General features: G+C 43.3%; 1 long non-coding RNA gene across 11 annotated transcripts in view; it reads right to left on the reverse strand.

The window, feature by feature from the left end:
• Positions 1 to 13119, reverse strand: part of LOC138288080 (uncharacterized) — a 472675-nt gene that overhangs the window by 189039 nt on the left and 270517 nt on the right. For 7 of the 11 annotated variants that reach the window (XR_011202326.1, XR_011202329.1, XR_011202330.1 and 4 more), the window contains one exon: positions 1870 to 2080. The exons of 2 other annotated variants lie outside the window; for them this stretch is intronic. This is a non-coding gene — a long non-coding RNA (uncharacterized lncRNA). Of the gene's footprint in view, positions 1 to 1624; positions 1773 to 1869; positions 2081 to 13119 lie in introns of those variants that run through there. 2 more of the 11 variants (XR_011202331.1, XR_011202337.1) reach the window with 2 other exon arrangements.

Here is a 13119-nt window from a genome sequence, read left to right on the forward strand (position 1 = left end):
CCTTAAACTAAAAAAGCACTGAAATTCACCAGTTACATTTAACTCAAGAAACTATAACTTGCTCATTGTCATGCACTGCTTATGACCTCACATTTTACAACATTCATAACATGTTATATAACATCATTGACAACATCACTGATGACAACTGAAATGACATCAATGATGAAAACGCTGCGCATGGAAGGGGGCGCTAATTGTAGTTTCTTGAGCTACCTATAACAAGTGAATTTCAGTGGGTTTTTTGTTGTTTTTTTTTTAGCTTAACAGACAAATGAAAAAGATAAAAACAGCATGTCACATTTCTTATAGAGTTGGCAAGAATAAAAATGCTTTCATATGGCAGTCTTAAGCCATTAATCAACATCCCTTACAAGCTGACCCTTGCAGGTCCAGCCTTATCCTTAATGCAACCATCTACCAATGAATCCTCTCCAGTGTGTGGAAATAGATATTGTAAATGCAGAAACCTATCAGGAAAAATTTAGAATATCCTACACTGCAATATATTTTCTTTATTTGTATATGGCATGCTAAACCTACTCTAGAGTCAATGTACTACAAAAAATATAGGTTTTATAATGCATGTTTTTCATTTCCCTACAGTGCACTTTGCATTTCAATTATGAATCATAATACACATTATTGCATAAAACAAAATGTCAATATTAGCATATTATCGCCTACAAAAACACACATTTATCAAAACACTGACAGACATCTGCGTTCTAAGGAAGATAATGAACACTAAACGGATGACGGTAAAATGCTATAAATCTTTGTAAGGAGTGCTGAAATCAATAAATACATCATGCAGTATCAATAGTATATAACGAGTAACATATAATATGGCCTTATATTGCCAACTTGAGGTTCAGGTGACATTTACAAACCACTCTGCCTTCGGTTTCTTGGTGTGTAAATGTCACTTCAACTCCTCGTTAGCAATTTAGGCCTATATAACACAGCTGTCCATGATGTATTTTATAAATATATATGTACGCCCCGGCGGACACTTAAATTAGCTGAAACTGAAGATGGTAATACAAGTACATTTTTGTACATATTATAGGGCGACAGAAGAACGAACATGCCCAGAGGCCTCTGTGCAATACAATACCAGTGACTATCTGGAAAACAAACTCCATCAAAGAAACTTTTGCAAAGTTTCACAGTGGGTTACATTTTGGCACAAAAAGTATCTCAATCTTCTTACTCTGCAAAATTTCGGTTTCGTCTCTTCAGTTAATAACTGCTAGAATAAATGCATCCTGTACACATGAATGCCCCAGTGTTATTTTGTAAAGATGTTGTGTAAGAAATACATTTTTCATTATCAACCTCACTATAAAAATAGAAACAAGGAAATAAAACGGAAGCTTATTTAAACCAGGGTATTCACGTATGCTTGTTCATGGTTTTAAATCATCTTTCACAGATTTACTTTAGTAATGTGAGACTCAGCCCTGCCAGAAAGGCAATTCACGAGTTTAACAGGAGTGATGGAGCAGAGCCTTTCTTTAATCAGTTACAAATAAATTACTTGCAGTCTGCAAATAAATGATATGCAAGCTTTCCTGATTGTGGTATAATGCATTGGAGGCTGGGTATATATGGATCTTACCGGCTTACTTCATTGCTATTTCTACCTCCAACATGTTTCTTGACCTGCATAGTTTTCTTCCTCCCAACAAAATCTGCAAATGCTTAATTACATTACAGGCAGTGGCTTTAGAATATTTTGTGACTAAATTCAAGACGTGCAGCCCGTGCTACAAGTTGGAGATAAAAACAAGCAAAACGAGGTAAGTGTCCCAACATCAAAGTCAAATAACAGGGTGGAAAATTCACAAATCGGCTGTCACTCACCAAAATACATACTACTTTCAAGATACCGTATTTTTTCCTCTTAACTGCAGGGCCTCCCCTCCTTCGTATGCAGCGTCCTTTATTGGCTATTTGGGGTAGTTCGCGCTTAGAGCCCCGTAACTTTTTTCCAAATGAGGTATCCATGCCAAAACTGCATCCTTATTTCCAACCTTCTGGGGATTCTGAAGGTGCCCAGGATTTGTGGATTCCCCTGGAGGGGACCAAGAAAACAGGGAAAATATAGCTAAATTTTGAGTTTTGGGGGAAAATAGAAAAAAAGTGCTCTGAAATAAAAGTGTCTTTTTGGGGGGGGGGGGGGGGGGGGGGGGGTGGAATAGAACAAAAGTGCTCAGGATAAAGGTGGCAGTTTTTTTCCCTAAAAATGGCACCAACGAACAGTGTGCTGTGCTAAAATCACCATTTTCCAGCTTTTATGAACATGCAGAGGAGCTGAATCAAAAAAACCTATTTTGCTTTCACATACAGCTTTGCATTTTTCAAAGAGGTAGCCCATTTTCCTATTTTTGTGTGCTCAACACAGTTTTTAGTGGAAACCAGTGCGAAATCCATGGGTGGTCCAGGAAAGATATAGATATAGATTTCTGAAATGTAGACAAAGTTCTGAATTCAGGCAGGGGTCAAATGTGTTGATCCCTCAAGGTTTTCCCAAAGAAACAAACGGTTGAAATAAATATAAAAAATGAGTAGGAAAAAACAGCCATTTGTGACAACATTTTCATCTGTAACTTTGTGTCACAATGGTCTATAACTAAAGTTATATACCATAATACCCGCTAGACCCTTCTGGCTTTGGGGGTATATAGGGCCTGTTTGTAGGCTTTCCAAGAACTCAAGGTACCCAGAGCCCACATCTGAGATGCATCGTACAATGGTTTTTCATTCTGGGCAGAGTACAGACCAATTCATATGATGAGATATTGTTAGAAATGGGGTCTTTGGTTGACAGTCAGGTTACCCCCTGTTCAAGCAAGGACCCTCACTCTAGTTAGGATAAAAGAGAATCACCCTCAGCTAACCCCTGCTTACCCCCTTGGTAGCTTGGCAGAGCAGTAGGCTTAACCTCAGAGTGCTGGGCGTAAAGTATTTGTACCAACACACACAGTAACTTAATGAAAACACTACAAAATGACACAACACCAGTTTAGAAAAATAGGAAATATTTATCTAGACAAAACAAGACCAAAACGACAAAAATCCAACATACACAAGTCAAGTTATGATTTTTTAAAGGTTTAAAATAAAAAGAGTCTTTAGGTAGTTGTAACAACACACTAGCGCTGCTAGCGTGTAAATGTACCTGGTTTGCGTCAAAAATAACCCCGCACGGGCGGTGTGCGTCGAAAGTAACCCTGCACGGCTGTGTGCGTCGAAAACAACTCGGCACGGCGGTGCGCGTTGAAAAAGCCAGCCACACGACGATCCGAAAGTCCCGCGGCGCAGGGTGCGATCTCTCAGCCTCCGTCAGCGATGCTGCGCGTCGTTTCTCCTGCTCCGGGCGTCGGTTTTTCGGTCGCGTTTCCTGCGGCGTCGTTTCTCAGCTGCGGAACCGGCGTCGCGTCGTTTTCTCAGCCGCGATCGGATTCGCGTCGATCTTTTCTCCGCACGGTGCTCGGTGCGTGTATTTTTGTCCTTAGGCTGCCAGCCTCTCCTTTCAGGGTCCCAGGAACTGGAAGGGCACCACAGAGCAGAGTAGGGGTCTCTCCAGAGACTCCAGGTGCTGGCAGGAAGAAGTCTTTGCTATCCCTGAGACTTCAACAACAGGAGGCAAGCTCTACATCAAGCCCTTGGAGATTTCTTCTTCAAGATGGAAGGCACACAAAGTCCAGTCTTTGCCCTCTTACTCTGGCAGAAGCAGCACTGCAGGAAAGCTCCACAAAGCACAGTCACAGGCAGGGCAGCACTTGTTCCTCAGCGATCAGCTCTTCTCCAGGCAGAGGTTCCCCTTGATTCCAGAAGTGTTTCTAAAGTTTGTAAGTTTGGGTGCCCTTCTTATACCCATTTTAGTCTTTGAAGTCACCTTTCTTCAAAGGGGACTCACACCTTCTTGTGAAATCCTGCCTTGCCCAGGCAAGGCCTCAGACACACACCAGGGGGCTGGAGACAGCATTGTCAGAGGCAGGCACAGTCCTTTCAGATGAGAGTGACCACTCCACCCCTCCCTCCTAGCAGAGATGGCTAATCAGGAAATGCAGATCACACCCCAGCTCCCTTTGTGTCACTGTCTGGTGTGAGGTGAAAAACAACCCAACTGTCAAACTGACCCAGACAGGGAATCCACAAACAAGGCAGAGTCACAGAATGGTTTAAGCAGGAAAATGCTCACTTTCTAAAAGTGGCATTTTCAAACGCACAATCTCAAAATCAACTTTACTAAAAGATGCATTTTTAAATTGTGAGTTCAGGGATCCCAAACTCCACCTGTCCATCTATTCTCTAGGGGAATCTACACTTTAATCATATTTAAAGGTAGCCCCCATATTGTCCTATGAGAGAGAGACAGACCTTGCAACAGTGAAAACGAAATTGGCAGTATTTCACTGTCAGGACATATAAACCACATTACTATATGTCCTACCTTATCCATACACTGCACCCTGCCCTTGGGGCTACCTAGGGCCTACCTTAGGGGTGCCTTACATGTAAGGAAAGGGAAGGTTTAGGCCTGGCAAGTGGGTACACTTGCCAAGTCGAATTTACAGTGTAAAAATACACATACAGACACTGCAGGGGCAGGTCTGAGACATGATTACAGAGCTACTTATGTGGGTGGCACAACCAGTGCTGCAGGCCCACTAGTAGCATTTGATTTACAGGCCCTGGCACCTCTAGTGCACATTACTAGGGACTTACTAGTAATTCAAATATGCCAATCATGGATGAACCACTTACATACAATTTAAACAGGAGCACTTGCACTTTAGCACTGGTTAGCAGTGGTAAAGTGCCCAGAGTAACAAAAACAGCAAAATCAGAGTCCAGCACACATCAACAACCTGGGGAACAGAGGCAAAAAGTTAAGGGAGACCACGCCAAGGATGAAAAGTCTAACAGATATGCAGAGTGAAAATTGGTTATCAAAGAAACCTATGTATTTCTGAAATGGGCACCAGATGTGGAGTTTAGAAGCAGTGATTATTTGTCCAGCTCTGAATTTGTGGTTACCCATACTAGCATACGATTTAGAGGGTATTTTTCTTAATGTCTTCTTTCTTAAACACGGGCTCACATCTTTAAGGCACAAATGCAGTGAAATCCAAGTGGTAAAATGTTCTACTTATTCTATGCTCCCTACATGTTCTATGCTCCCGTATGTCTTCTGATAAAAATGGTATTTACCTTAGGTAGGAGACAGGAAACCCCAAAACACTACCTGGATAGATCACGTTTTTTCACTGAAAATTGACCCTTTTTTTTCCAGTGTGGGTAGCTGTAGCTTTTGGGCCCTCGCTCAGCTGGCACCTAGGGAAACCTAGCAAACTTATACATTTTTGAGAACTAGACATCTAGGGTAATCCAGGATTTTTTGTAACCCAGGATCCTTGTAAACCTAAACCCCTGACTAAAAAAATAAGTGTCCTCACATTTCCGTGATGGAAAGTTCTGGAATCCACGGAGACACACAAACTTCCTTCCACTCAGCATTCCTCTGAGATTCCCAATAAAAAAGGTACCTCACTTGTGTGGGTAGGCCTAGTGCCCCCAACAGGAAGCATCCCAAAACGTAACATGGATACATCACATTTCTCCACTCAAAACTGACCAATTATTTTGCAGTGTGTAGCTGTGAATTTTGGGCCATAGCTCAGTCAGCACCTATTAAAACCTAGGGAACTTACACGTTTTTAAAAACTAGACAACTAGGGTAGTCCATGATGGGTGCATGACATGCGTAACTTTACCTAGAAGCCCTTGCAAATTTCAAACTTTGGTAAAAAACCCAAAATGTCCTCACATTTCTGTGGCGGAAAATTCTGGAATCTGCAGGGAGCCACAAATGCCCTCCCATCCTGAGTCCCCACTTGTCCTTTGATAAGAATGGTACCCAACTTGTCTGGCTGGCCCACTAAACCACAACACCAAAGGCCGTACAGCTTTACATTAATATATAAGCACTAGGGGTAGCTGCAGTATGTGGGGCTGAGCTGGTGCGACAATTATGCAAACCTATGAACCACAGACATTTTTTTAAACTAGACAACCTCGGGATTCCAGGGTGGTGTGTCTTGGGTGGATCGCATGAGGATGTCTTACCTACAATTCCCTGAAAATGTCAAACTTTGCCTGAAATCACACATTTTACTTATGTTTTTGTGATAGAAACTTCTGGAAACCGTAGGAATCCACAAAATTCCCACCACCCTGAGGTGCTCCAATTGTGCAAATAAACAGGCTGTGCCACCTGTGTGGCTGGGCCTAGTGTGTGACAGAAACTGATCAAACCAAGGTCAATGTAAGCCCTTGCAAGGGGACTTCCACTGACCCCCGTTTGATCTGTTCCTGCTGCGGGCACTCAGCTCAACCACTAGAACTGTCAGGTCTGGTAGGGTTTTCCATGTGGCAGCCTATCCAAGCCCAAAAAGTGCAGCCATTCACCATTCTGGAAGTCAACCACACTCTCCTGGCCCAAATGTAAAAATAACACCCAAAAGAATCAAATGTCTTTTTGCTTGCCTTAGTGATGGGATGCTTTAGTCTGCCTTGGAGCAGAAAAGCTGGTGAGGCTTTAGGGGTGAGGGTAGGGCCAGGTGTTAGGATAGGCGAAACCCACCACATAATATTTTAAAAAATATATATTCCTGACACACAGTGGGCTTCCTGGGTGGGGGAGGTTGGAGACTGGTTTGTCCCTTTTGGGTTGGGAATGTGGCCAGAGTGCAACAGCTACTGCACTTTGTTTTGCTCCAAAGGCAACATCCCTGGTGTCAAGTGGACTTTCTATCCTGCCCCCCACCCCACCCGGGGGCAAGTCTGGGGTCACCCTCCTCAATATGGACAAGCCTCCTATCTGCCCCAGTGAACAGAAAAACACCATTGGGGCAGATGTATGGCTCAATTCCAGGGTAGACTGCCGTATCCCTTTTTTTGGTTTTGGGGGGGGGCAGGGGTGCAGATTGGGGGTTAATACCCTGCCACTAATCAAGAGGAGCAAAAGGTCTATTGGGCCCAGAGTGGGTGGGGAGTAAGGACATATGCCCAAGGGGGGCAATAATATTGCCTGAATGTAGTCCCAAGTGAGATTTCTGTCCATCTGGGAGTGGCAGATTGGGGTTAATTACCCCCATGTGGGGGATGTGGCAGAAAGACTGTCTACTCTGATTTGGGAGAATGGCCATAGTAGGCAGGCCCCTCCCTATGTTTCTTTAAAAACAAATCCTGGTTTCTAGAGGGCTTTCTGCCCCCTACCCCGGGGAGGACGGGCAGACTGGGGTTAATTACCCCTATCTGCCCCTCCCAGGAGGGCAGAAAGACTTTCTGTTCTGGGGTTGAAGGTACGGCAATGCCAATGGTGGGCAGCCCCAGTTCCTATATTTCTTAAAAATAAAACTTTCCCTGGGTTTTGGTGGGCTTTCTTCCACACCAGGGGATTGGGAGATGGGGGGTTCAGAAGGAGGAGGTTGGGCAGATCAGGGGTAATTACATCCATCTGTCCCCAGGAGAGTTGGGGGGGGGGGGGGGAAGCAGAAAGACTGATGGCCAATTTAGTTGGGGTGGGAGCATGGATGGACCATGTTGGCGGGCACCCACCCGTCTATATTTTTTTTAAAACCTTTCTCTGGTAATTCACCCCATCTGCCTTCCCAGGGGAACAGTAATGACCATGACTATCAAGCAGGACACATTTTCCCTTTTGCTATAAAGTTTGACATCAGTGTGAAATAAGATAAAAACTCTCAGAGAAAGTAAGTGGATAAGAGCAGCTCAATAAGTAGCACAGCAATATTGTCATTAGATAGTGAAACTGGAAAGGTACTAGCCTTGAAACCATGAGTACAAATTACAGGTTTTTAGATGAAATGAGGGTTAATAGCTACAAGCAATTTTAAGATGTCGCACTATTAATGATCTTCATGAGAATAAAATAAAGTGCGTATGGATTGAAGATATGGACATGTTCACTTTCTTGTGCAATAGATGTTATCTTTATTGATGGAAGCATAGTACTTTTAGAGGGTGCTGATCAGCTCTCTTTTCGAATTTGTAGTAAAGAACAGGCATTTGACTTAGTCATTATTAGGGTATTGTAGTGTTCACCTTAAACTGTGATTTTGGACATGATCGCCAAGAAGTTGGTTAGGGTTATACCCACTCTTATGCATCCCAACAAATGTGATTTCATGCTAAACCAGAGCATGAGACATTCACCTAAACTTCAGGGCCCTAGCGCACTGCTGTAAATTGACTTTGAGACCCTAAGTGGATTATCCTTTTTCTAATTTTGGCCTCTTTTGTGTCATATATCAAAACTGTATATGGCAACCCCAGCGCTGGTCAGGGTGAATGGATTCGTATTAGCCCCTTTCCCCCTCCACCATATGGTCCAGGCCAATATATTCAGCTTCAGAAAGATTTCTTTACATTTCACCAGTTAAATCTTTCAGTCTCATTCAGAGCCATTTCTTTGTTTTCCTAAGTATTCAGATAAATTCTGGAGAGATTAGATTCCATGCTCAGCATCACCTCTAGGTGTTAGGTATGTGTTACCTTAGAAGCCCATGGTTGACCAGGGCAGGGGCAAGCAGCATCACTGAATAGCCTAAAGTGGGTTTTATGGACTGTAGGAAGCTTGAAATGGGCACGTTAGTAGCAGAGCAAGAAAAACTGGCCTCATAAATTGCTCCTGAAATGTAGTTGATAAATGTAACCGAAAATGCAGTAGTTGAGGACATATGGGTCGAGAATTACAAAATCCAATAGAAAAGCACACATGAAGTTTCTAATGAAGTCAGTAGGGGCTCCGTCTCATAAGGGGCATTAGAAGATTTTCTCAAACATAAGAGCTATTGTAGAAGAATGTAGATGTGAGCCTTGCAAGACAATGAATCAAGGTTTGAGAATTTAATGTCATGAGGGTACAGACTACTAGCAGTTCGGGCTAAACGCTTGGTGAAAGATTAGTTTGAAGACTGATTTGCATATTGTTGGACCCTGTCTGTAGTGGCACAGTGCAAAGAAACACAAAAGAAATTGCTCTTCATGCTTAGTGGAACGTAAGTGTGGACGTCAAGAGAATTTAATATATGGAAAGAATGAAATCTAACAATTTCATTTTTCCTCCGAAAAATATGTTCATGAATCAAGTTAACTCACACTGCAACTTTACCACCAACCTGTGCCTATTTCCCGCTGCTTCTGCCCTCTGCCCTCTGCCTACACTGCAATATACTCTATTAATCTGCTAATAATATTCAAGTTTCCAAACTATCACAGACCCACTGAGTAGGTGTGGACACCAAGTTAAGAACTACTCAAATAGAGAGTAGATGGAGGGCAGATGTGAGAAAAGAATGGAAGCTTTACAATCTAACAGATCAGCCTATGTCAGAGGAAAAGCATGAGGTTCAACACTGCGTGGGTTACAATTATGAAATGATTTCAGGGTACTGTATGGCACGATTCTAGTGCTGGCAGTTGCTCCCGGGACTAGGACTGTGACGGTTGTGTGAGGTTAGATAAACTTACGTTGTAACCACTGTTTGTGCTTCTTCTTTTCATTGGTGAGGAATGACTGTTTGTCCACCTACTACGATGTCTACAAAGAGTCTGCGTTGTCTTGGAACCTGTTCCATTCTGCATCCTGTGACCTGCATCTGCCTCTCAGGAACATAGTCCAAAAACTACTGCCTACTACCTGCTCAATCCATCGCATGGACAAAGTACGATATTTGAGATTTCGAAGAGCCGCAGTAGAACTCAAACCCATGCGTTCTACGCCCTTGTTGTATTAGTGAGAGAAGCCTGCCTCACAGACAATGTTAATGTGCAAGCTCCACTGACCACAGTAAATAACTGCAGTGCAGCAGTGGGCCATCTTTGAATTTTGGGACAGCCATCGTCATAACTCGGATGAAGAAAATAAACAAGCACCACCACCTGCTAAAAGTAAGCACTGCTGCATTTGCATGGCAGCAATTTTAAGATACTGCAATTGATAGCGTGATTGGAAGTATAGAACATATGACTATACACCGTTGCCCGTTACAACAGGGTGATAGGTTGTTAAAAAAAATTGAAAGGTGGACCTATCTAATGGCAACATCTGGAATTTCTTTTGAGAATTTTACTTTCTTGTCTCATACCATTATAGGTACAATTAGTTAATAACTGCATCCTTGGAGGAAAGGTTATGGTCAGTATACTTTATTAAGCACAGTTATGAGTATTAAATCTTCCGAAGTGTTTATGAAAGAAATCAATGCAGGTACAGAAAGTAAAGAAGTGAAACAAACCAATCTGGGGATAAACACAAAGTCAAATCCATTATTGAGAAGTTACAAGTGTGATGTCAAAGTTCAACATTCAACAGAGTGCAGGAGAGAAGTGAAATTGCATGTTTCCGCTGTGGCAGTAAGTCACATGTTTGAAATGCTAAGGTTTGCGCAGCACAAAATAGATAATGTTTCAAATGTGGAAAAAGGGGCCATTTCAGGCTGGAAATGCAAGACCTGCTTCGCTCTACAGCAACGGCAGCCTGTGATGACTACCAATGCGAAGCTACAGCAACAACTGTCTACAATGGACGACCTGCTCTTTGTGATACAGCGGTGACCCTCCGCGCTGCTGAGATTCCTCACCATGGCTACCTTCACCATGAACGGAACTCTTTCTGCCAGACTTAGGTTACTTTTCAGCCGGACTAACCTGGTCCCTGTATCTGGACCCACGCCTCATCATGGTCGGCCAGAATTTGGGTGTTTGCCCTAGTCTAGTGCAACCAGATGACCACGAGTGGTACTTTGAGCTTTTAGGCACTATTTGCACTCAAAACGTTGAAACTGCATCTCTCTAGCTCTACTGATTGTCATTTTGTTGATCTAGTATCATTTTATTTATTCAAATATACTCTATTCTAAATTGTTTTGGGTTTTTCCTTGTGTTGTATTTTCACTTTATTACAGTCTGTGTGCTGCATAAATACGTCACACTTTGTCTCAACGTTAAGCCTGATTGCCATTGTGGAAGGCTACCTTAGCGTTTAGGTTTAGAGTTAATTTAGTGACTCGTGTTCACCTTGACAAGAGTTGTGACCGTGGCCTAAGTGGGGAATCAAAACCTTTGCTTGTGGTGGAAAACAGGTGGAAGTTGGAGAAGTCTGAGCCCGAATGGAAGTTTGAAGATAATGTAAAAGAGGTTGTGGTAAATGTGGTGAAAAATAGGTCCAATTTGTTTTGTTGGAATGAGCAAGGTGATGTCAATATGATCCTAGACCACAATCATCTGGGCCAACTGGTAACCAGACACAAACTATTTGATGTGAAACATGTGGGTGACAATAAATGTGTGCACGTCCAAAAGTATTTTCTAAAAGTTGGTAAGCTGAAAGGATTCAAAGTTTGCATTGTTCTGAAAGACAGTGCTGTTCCTCTTGTGCATAAAGTGTGTAAGGGTTCTGCTGAATATGGCTTCCACCCATTTAATCCCCCAGGATATTTCTGTTTCGACCACCCTGTTTATGGACTTTAGCTGTGAGTGAGTCTCTTTACACAAGTCTTACTCCTGGTAAATTCAAAGTAACTGGACTGAGTATGCTAACCACAAGTATCCTCTTTTTGCGATAAGGCCACTGCTGTGCAGTTAGGGTAAGAGGCATTATAGGGCAGAAGGCCTGGCGAAAATGCTCCCGGTGACTGGCCCCCAGGAGCAAAACAAATCAAATAACCAAAATTGGCCATATGGAACCAGAGATCAGTCTTTGCCCTTGAAGAATTAAACAAACACAACGCTCCACTGCAAGTTTCTAAATAACCACCAGGGTGGGCAAGGGCCCGGGAATCGGTGCACTATTCTTTATTTATTTTATTATGGGAAGCAGATGAGTGTGCCCAAGCCTTTTTTGTACATGGGGACCCCATCTCCTGAGGCCAAATGCAAGATTCAGTGTCAAAGGTAACCCCTGACAATGAATCTTGCAGAAGAAAAATAAAAATATGCTGCAAGTGCCACTGTGCTCCCATTCTACTGCTCCAGGTGTGGCCAATGCCCCAGTGATGCAGTGTGCCCCACAGCCTGCACCCCACATGTGTACTGTGTAGGTGGGAAAAGGAAGAGTGTCTGGCTCCCACGTTGGCCTCTGGAGCTGGCTAGGCACGAGGGAGCAGGCTGGAGTTGCAGGGGCCTGAGGCTGCCCTCCACAGTCCAACATGAAAGGTGGCGTATAGATTTGCCAGGTGTGACTGGAACACCCCAAAAACAAAAGGAGAATGGCTGCAAGAAGCTGTTTTACCTGATCCAGGGCTAGAGCCACCCATTTAATATTCATGGAAACAGGCAAGAGGCACCCCATGATGCACTGCGAGGGGGCTTATTTGCATCTCAGTTTACTTCTGAAGTGCCCCAAATTGCACAGGGGCACTCCCGACTGTTTTGGATAAGTGTTTGGGGACCTCAAGGAGCACAGCACCCCTCTCCCTCCCCTCCAGCCCCAAAACAATTCCCCTAAGTCTCCAAGGGAGCAACAGACATACCACTGGGATAGGGATTCTCTTTACTTCACGCACTATCTCAGCTGGAGCTTCTGCTCTCGGGCTCTAGTGTGCAGGTATCACCCTCGTGGCTGGTCTTAAGACTACATTTTGTGGCCTATTTTTATTAAGGTGGTGACAGCCTGGCAAAGTCTGTCTTATGTATAATGACAACCTCTATACCATGATGCTGCATTTGGTACAGGTAGGGGAACGGGGTATTGTGATTACAGGGTTGAAGACCCGGTGGGTTGTAAGGTGATACGACAGTATCACCAAAGGTACTTCCATCAACAAGAATGCATATATTTGCAACTTAATGTGTAGTTTTTAGTAATGTGTGTGTAATGAAAGTGATTTTTCTTTTTAACTGAAAGAGCACTGACTGGACAGTAATTTATTGAGTGTTGTTGTTTCGTGCCACACCACCTCTCCTGAATAGACCTTGGACTGGTCTGCTCTGCTAACCTGATAGAGCCAGGTGCTAGACTAGGGTACTTGGCTCCCAGTAAAGATTCAATTACAGACAGATTTCCTGGGATGGAGTCAC

Source organism: Pleurodeles waltl, chromosome 4_1, assembly GCF_031143425.1.
Source record: "Pleurodeles waltl isolate 20211129_DDA chromosome 4_1, aPleWal1.hap1.20221129, whole genome shotgun sequence".
Lineage (NCBI taxonomy): Eukaryota > Metazoa > Chordata > Amphibia > Caudata > Salamandridae > Pleurodeles > Pleurodeles waltl.